Genomic DNA, 8736 nt, shown 5'->3' on the forward strand with positions numbered 1-8736 from the left:
TATATATATATATATAAGTTAATAAGTTAATTTTTTTATATCTATAAATTAAATTTAAATATTTTAAACAAAATTTATGATTTAACCAGGTTATGCACACTCTTGTGTCTTCTTCTTCTGCATGGCATGCATGGCTCTGATCATAATCTCCCATTTATTTGCTACTTGTACAATTTTGACTTCCCCTTGCCCTGACCTCTCTGTATTTATTCAACTTTTTCTGAGTTTCCATATTTTTGAACTTATACAATGTTTCTTCTCCCTGTAATTTATAAGTCATGAATTCGATCTTAAAAATGACTAATATTTATATTAAGATATATTATTTATATCATATATTTTGAAATAAGCTTCTTTTTCGAACACTACTAATAAATAATAATACTAAAATTTATGTATCGAACTACCTTTTTTTCTTTCTTTTTAGTCCCTAACAAGACAATATAGACTATTTATATTTATGATGCATAGTGGCTACTTTGTGAAGGGTGAACCTTTTTTTATTTACATATAGTTTTTAAAAAAATTGGCTTTGATAACATCGACAATTTTTTCATTTGTTAGAAAATTATATTTAGATACTTGAATTATAATGCATTTTGATTGAATGTGCATGATAAAATGTTTTTGTTATACGTGGTGCTGAAATTTTAGAGAATTTTTTTGCGTGTATTTCTATTATGTAGATAAATCTCATATAAAAATAATATTACATGTTCTTTAATTATATATATCACAATCTCAATTTGCATAAGCGTGAGAATTTATGATTTATTGAAATTAATACATATTATTAAAGAAAATAACATTTTAAATAATAGTTACCATAAAGACTATATCTAAGGATTCCCATATACAATACTAGTAGCAGTTAGAAGTCTTTAATGTGTTATTAATATAGTTTCAATTTTAATTTTTTTAACTTACATAAAAAAAATTAGTCTATTTAATTAAAAAGAATGTCACTTTACTTATTTATATATTACTTAATTTTTTTATCAAAATTTTTAACTTTGCCACGAAGGAATGACACTACAATTGTAATAAACTTTTAACAGTTACTCCCTATGGTTTTCTCCTAGGAAAGACAACCAAAGAATGATGTAAAATAATTTAATTTCCTCTTCTCAAAGATGAAATAATTTTGAAAAAAAAGGGGGTACAATTTTGGTACAATAATGACATTGAGTTGCATAATTGTGGGACCTACCAATACTTAATTCATATATATAAAAGGGCAAGGTTTTAAGAGTCCTTGTTTTGCTTAATAGGAATATGGCTCCCACATTCCTTAGGCACTTTTCTAATTAAACTAAGTTAAAAGAAAATTTCTACCTTAGATTAGAGGTCGAAAATTTAAATCATGAAATTGAATGAAAAATATTTTTTATAAAGAGAAATCTGTCAAATACAGTTAAATAATTAGTGAATCATAGAGATAGAGAGATACTCCCTCCGTCCCTATTTACTTGTCCATATTTCCTTTTTTAGTTGTCCCTATTTAGTTGTCCATTTTGACAAATCAAGAAAGGACAACAAATTTTTTCCTATTATACCCTTATTTACACTTCTTGAAAATTGTAAAAGTGTATGTTGTTTCCCTCCAATTTATTTCACTTGAATTCAAATAAGTGGTTGTAATTTTGAAGTGAAAAGTTGTCATAAGGGTAAAATTGTAACTTCACTGTGCTAATCATTGTTGCCTTAGTCTGTGTGTCATTTCTAAAGTGGACAACTAAAAAGGGACGGAGGGAGTAGTTCTATTATCAGTTCATTGACTCCTATGATAGAATTAATCGGAGGATTTGAGAGACGGTAGTTTAATTACCATGGTTTGAGTCTGCTTATCTTCTACTTATGAACTTAGTACTCGATACAAAACTTTATGATTATAAATCAATTATTCCGAATTATTCAACGATTCGATAGTTTTTTTTCTTTAATAAATTTTACCAATAAAAATCTGAATTAATCGTCGGTGCCATAAAATAAATACCTACACCGGGTGGGACCAAAAAACAATGTTTCTAATTTGATGGATGGATGGATTTGATTTGTGACTCTCTTCTGAGAGGCTGTTCCTTGTTATACATAAAAAGACAACTTGCAGTTGATAGTACCACTTGACTTCTCCTAGACCTTTCAATTAACATAATTTGGGAAGATCTCCGCATTGAAAATCGATTAAATTTATTTTTACTTACGTCTAGTACATATTAAGTTCTCCATTCATTTAGGATTATAATTGAACATGCTTTCATTTGTTTGCTCAATAAAAATTGACATGTTCATATACTTTCGAACTATCGTAAATGGTATGCAAATACCCTCCGTCATACTTTTGGGACATTGGTGCCCTTACCGTCCAAAAACTAGAACATATATGCCCTTCACTCTAACGGAAGACTAAAGAGGGATACATGGCGCAATATTATCCGTCGATCCGATATTTAATAAATGTCGGGTCGGTGGATAAGATTATGACACGTGTATGTCCATTAGTATAAAGGGTATATATGCTCTAGTTTTTGGACGGCAAGGGCACCAATATCCCAAAAGTATGACGGAGGGTATATGCATACCATTTACAATAGTTCTGAGGTATATTTGTCCTTTTTCTCTTTAAAAGCTTGATGTTTAATATTCACTGCACAAATTAAAATATATGAATAAGTTATGTCATTTGTTGTTAATTTGTCACTAAATATTTTATAATTAATAGGTTTTTTTAATATAGTTCATCGTTAAATAATATTAACGATAATCAACAATATTTCACCAATGATTATACAAATAAATAATATTAGACCATAGATAATGTTTCATTTAGAAATAAAGAGTAATAAACCATTGATAATGGTCCAAGACCCCTTTTTCCTATTTGAATATAAAAATAATGATGGGGAATATTGGAACAAAGAGAAAAGATTAATTAATACTCCATTGCCAATAGTTTTACTTTAACCAATTATTTTACACATAAGAATTAATATTATAATTTAAAAAAACAAAACAAGTCACCTAGTGCTTTTCATGTCAAGATATTGTACGACAAGTGATCATGTCTAAATTCATCTGAATTATTAATTTTCTTTTAGTATGTAGTGTTTTGAGGATCGAGATTTTGAATACACTAAGCTTTTATTATATATGAGATTTAAAAATAATCAGATTATAAGAGTTTATTATGTACAATTTTATCTTATATTTTTGTATATGTAAAAGGTTGTGACCTCCTGATCACATGACAATAATTTTACTAGTTACATCAAAATTCGAAAAAATTACATCTATCCAATTAAAATTGATAAGGATAGATCAACCTATGAATAATTTTGAGTTTATCAAGATATTTTTTAGGACCCCACATGGAATATATAATTAGCATGATCGATTAAAGGCCCCATATATTGAAAATGATGCTTATTATTTTCTCATTTATTTCTTCAAAAAGGCTAGAAAATTATTGCCAAAATAACATAGAGGTCATTATCATTAAATAGTCATTATTAATTTAATGAGAAGTGCCCTTTTGTGATGTGGAAATTTTTCTTTGTAGAAAAATCATTTGTTGCACTAAAGAGTGTGAGAAGAATGTTTGCATAGTTTAGTTGAAAGAAATGACTATTGGCTAGAAAACTACTCCAATAAGTTCGATTGCTAAACAACAAAACTTCATCAGTCAATTTTATATTAACAATAGACTAGTGAAGAATTATTAAAAAAACATCATGTTAGCTTTAGTGATCAAAAGTAAAAATTAGCAATGAATAACTTATGTCACAAAACAACGACTAGTCCTATTTAAGAGATAAATAACCAATAAGTTATCAAAAAAGTCTATTAATTACAGATAATTTAGCGACAGATTGACGATAAATTTTATAGCCAAGTCTTTTTTATTAGAGGCTGCCAACCAATCCTATATCTATCAAAATTTCTTGGTGAATTATTAGTGGATATATTTTAAAAAGTTGTCTTATCATTATATGGGAGAGTGAGTTGTTAACCCTAAGAAAAAGAAAAAAAAGTATAATCATTATACTTAAGAAAACTATTACTAACTTTTTTTAAGTTATGAATAAGTAAAAGCACCTTTTAGTTGAAAATTCTGAGATTTGAATAAATAAAACGCGGGCTAACATGACACGTGTCGTTTAAGCAATGGTTAAGAATTTGGCTAAGTATTTGTGTTTTTTTTTTCTCGACCAATTTTTGGAACTTGAAATTTTTTAACAACCCATTTTTAATAGATGATCTAGAATCTATGGCTAAACAAATATTTGCAGATAAATTTTAAAATTTAATTCAAAATTTATGATCAAACGTTAGCTAAACATTTCCTCGAATTTGATATTTTCACCAAAACAAAAAATAAAAACACATTCATCATTTATACAAATACAATATATATATATATATACACTATTTTTAAGGGCCCGTGACATAAGCCGTCACCTCCATAGAAATTATGATATATGCTCGACCACTTAAAGCTAACTTTGTTCCAACACCCCACAAGTGCGTGGAGGTCATCTATTAACCTTGGCATGGACCTTTATTGCCGATTGACCTTGTCCAAGTAAGTAAATGATATATATTCACATTTTAATTCGGGAGTAACTTTCAAAATTAAATTATTCAATCTTATATCTACTGAATAATATTTTCTCGATCTCAAATTATGTGAAGCTATCCAAAATATGAGAGTTTAAAACACTTATTTTGACTATGCATTTGTATATAGATTCTTTAAATATTTAAAATAAAATTTATATATTTGAAACGATACAAAAAGTACTACACATCGTTAGTATAGCACAAAAATCAATTTTATTTTTATTTTTATAAAAGACAATCATTAAAAAAAAATATTTAACTTCCAAATAATATCATGTTCACATATAAAATAAAGGAAGTAATCCATATCCCAACAACTAGTTGAAAATGTATGTATGATTAAACAAAATTTAGAAATAACTAAGCATGAATTTCCATTGAGTGTTCGATTTTCATACTGTGGTCCGACTAAATTCAAAAATATATCAGAAAATCTCGCATTGTGATTTGTGAGTAAAATTCCCCCTAACAAAGTCCGACATTAACGGGGTAATGAGAGAAAGGAACCATTATGAGCCCATTGCTATTGGGCTTTATTATCTTCGTGTCTTATGTCCATCTAGTATGGGCTAACATAAATAACACGAGGCCCATTTTTGTAGTTATACAATACATGGCTCCTTATATACACATAAGCTGAGAATCATTACTCAGTTGTATACGACGTAAATTCAAATTAATCATTGCTTTAAAAATAAGTATCAAACATCGAGCGAGAAAATCAAATATCCAAGAACCATTACATGAGATTTAGCGAAATAGAGAATAAAGATTTCATTATGCACTTGTGTGACGCTTTTTACTTTCCATACATTTAACAAATCTATTTATTTTGGGTGTTCCCTTCAAGGTGTGTCACAAACCTAAAAATTAGGGTTAGTGGGAAGGCTTTTCCTCTTTTAAGTAAAAACTTATCTGTATCGGATATTTATATTAAATTGATATATGTATAACACATGGTTGTATAAAGACGTCTCTTACAACTTACTTTTCATGAATAATTAGCAAATACTTTTAGTTTATTAAACACATAAAGAGGGTAGCAAGAAAGTAATTTGTTACAAACTATTCCAACGTTTCTATTCTTGTAGTTTTCTATTTTATTTTCCATGTAATCTTTTTATTGTATTTGATGATGTTCCTATTATTTCTGTGTAATCCTTCTTTTTCTTTTTCTTTTTCCTTTTTGTTATTATACTTTTGTATTATTCGACCAAAAAGTGAACATGCAGGTGGAAAATACACAAACTATATATTACTTCCTTGATTTAATTTATATGAATTTATTTAATTAGACGCATAATTTTTTATTTTAAATATGGAATCAATACTAGAATTCCAATTATAGGTCTGAACCATAATAATTTTTGTATATTTAAGTTATAATAAATTATTATACATATTAAATAAATAAAAAAATTCATACAATTATATAATCTGCATCAAAATTAATGGATTCTATGAAACTCGTCATAGACATTATGGCTCGGCCCCAGCTTAAATATATCATAAAATCACTTATTTCACTACGCATTGATGAATCTGATTTTGCGTAATGACTTACATTTAGAAGAATCTTTTTCTTTACTTCTTCTAGATACTTCATAATCATTTCATTTTGTTCTCCTTCATCATGATTAGAAATTTTTCTAGCCATAGTTTTACGGAGGTTGAGTCATCAGTCATAATTCCTTTATTAGGAATCGATTTATATTGGTGTATGGTTTTCGTTATTAGATCCAGCAGTTATTGTCCGTATATAGACTTCGTTTGAGGATTGTATTTATACGACTATAATTTTTTTAAAATTTATGATCTTAAATATCCAAAATACTTGTGTGAATATAAAACCTTGTCACTAAGAATTAAATGAGATTTTAAAGTCACATTATTTGCAAATGTAAAAACAGGTCATTCTTGAAACAAACTAAAAAGGAAACAGAAATCACACAAATTGAAACATAGAAAATAATAATTGAATTTATTTGATTTACTATTTGTAGGAATTAATTAACTACATAGAGAAAACGGGAATTTTGAAACAACGATAAAATAATTTTACGTGTGACAATATAAGTCATGAGTTCGAATTATGAAAACCGTCATTAATGCTTCTCATACAATAGATTGGCTACATGACTACATCGCATACACCCCTTGCATACAACCATTTCCCGAGCCTTATATACAAATACGAAATGCTTTGTTTACCGAACTATCTATCAAACTAGACCAAGGTGCAGTCACTATCGAAAGATACTTGAAATCTATAGAGTTAGAAGGAAAAAGAGTGGTTTTGAGTTTTACAGCAAGTGTCTAGAGCATTTTAGCTTAAGCACTAAAATAAATTCACAAGAAACAATCATTATAAGTTTTACTTGTAATTTCATTATAGAGATTATCTTTTGGATAGGAAGATTTACAGAAAAAGATGGCTTCTTGCATACTATTTTACATGATATTTAAACTTACTATAATATATATTTACACATAATATAAATATAGACATATAATATATAGATTTGACCTGATCTCAACTGATAATAAAAATATTTTAATTTTGAGTATGCACATCAATTGGACAGTACTACAACTTACGATCATCCAGATACCATCAAAAGTTTTGTGACACATCAACGTCAGATGTCCACGAAACACAATATAAAGGAATTTTAAAGTAATTGAGACCAAATTGAGATGTCTAGACGTTGGTTCACAAATATAACTATCTTATCAAAACAACAAAAAGATAATAGTACTGTTAAACCTAATCCTAAATGTATAAAAAGGTAACTATTCTCCAACACTTAAGTATCCAACTCACAAATCCAACACCATTTTTGCCTTACACCCAAAATCCTTCACACAAAACGCACTTACTTGCAAGTTCATCAATAACTGGTTTCAATTTTCATCTCTAATCCACAAAATTTTCCCTTTCCATAAATGGCTTCCTTAATCCATTTCAATAATCTTAACCCTAATTTCCAAGAACCTTACCCTAATTATACTCAAACAAAAAAAATATATAATTATAAATGGCAACGACTACTTATGGTGGAAAGAACATCATTATCGGGGGCAGTAACAACACTAGTACTGCCCCCGATAATAAATCTTATTCTGGGCGTCACCCCGTTTACTGAGGAATAAGGAGAAGAAAAATTAGTGGAAAATGGGTGTCCGAAATTCGCGAGCCAAAATCCCCTAATAGGATTTGGCTCGGGACGTTTCCCACCCCCGAAATGGCCGCCATCGCGTATGACGTGGCGGCTATAGCCCTAAAAGGTCCCGAGGCGGACCTCAACTTCCCGAACTCGGCTGCCTCTTTTCCTGTTCCTACCACGAGCTCTGCTCGTGACATCCAGATAGCTGCAGCCGGGGCGGCTACAGCTGTTGGGGCAGCCGGGGACGCGTTGTTAGCTGCGGCTGCGGTGCATAGGGAGGTAGTAATTAATGAAAAGGGTAAAATGGAGAATATGGAAATTCAGAATTTTGAGTTTATGGATGAGGATTTGATATTTGATATGCCAAATGTTCTTGTTAATATGGCTGAAGGGATGTTACTTAGTCCACCAAGGTTTTATAATATGCATGATGATGATGATCACACTACTATTGCCTACCAAAACTTGTGGAATTATACCTAATAATTTGCCATTTCTACAAGCAACATGAGTTTAACATAATGTTGAACTTAAATAAGTTAGATATATATGTAAATTATAATGATGTGTGTGTTAATTTGCATGATGTTCTTTTATTGCTTGTAAAGGGTTTGGTTCAAAGGAAGCAACTACTTGTGTTTTACTTTCTTGATTATCTTTTTGTTTGTTGACGAGGGAAGTCTGTAGCTGCTACTTTGGGTGCGCACAAGGATAAACCCTGTTCACTTAAACTTAATTTCATTCTTTTTATTAGTCTTCTATATGTTCTTGTTTGATAAAGATGATTATGGTGTTCTTTAATCAAGATTTTTATGAAGGGAAATATATCAAAATATAAAAAAGTGTAGATGTACATGGTGTCAAAAGGATTCACAATAATAGTACATATATGTGATAAGAAAAAGCTTGATCTATCTACACAGTATAATTTGATCAAAGAATTTTAATT

At 29.1% G+C, this 8736-nt stretch overlaps 1 pseudogene; it reads left to right on the forward strand.

The window, feature by feature from the left end:
- The first annotated feature begins 7428 nt into the window (after positions 1-7428).
- On the forward strand, positions 7429-8270 carry LOC102596053 (ethylene-responsive transcription factor ERF024-like; annotated as a pseudogene).
- The last annotated feature ends 466 nt before the right edge of the window (positions 8271-8736 follow it).

The sequence above is a fragment of the Solanum tuberosum genome, unplaced genomic scaffold, assembly GCF_000226075.1.
Source record: "Solanum tuberosum cultivar DM 1-3 516 R44 unplaced genomic scaffold, SolTub_3.0 scf00021, whole genome shotgun sequence".
Classification (NCBI taxonomy): Eukaryota; Viridiplantae; Streptophyta; class Magnoliopsida; order Solanales; family Solanaceae; genus Solanum; species Solanum tuberosum.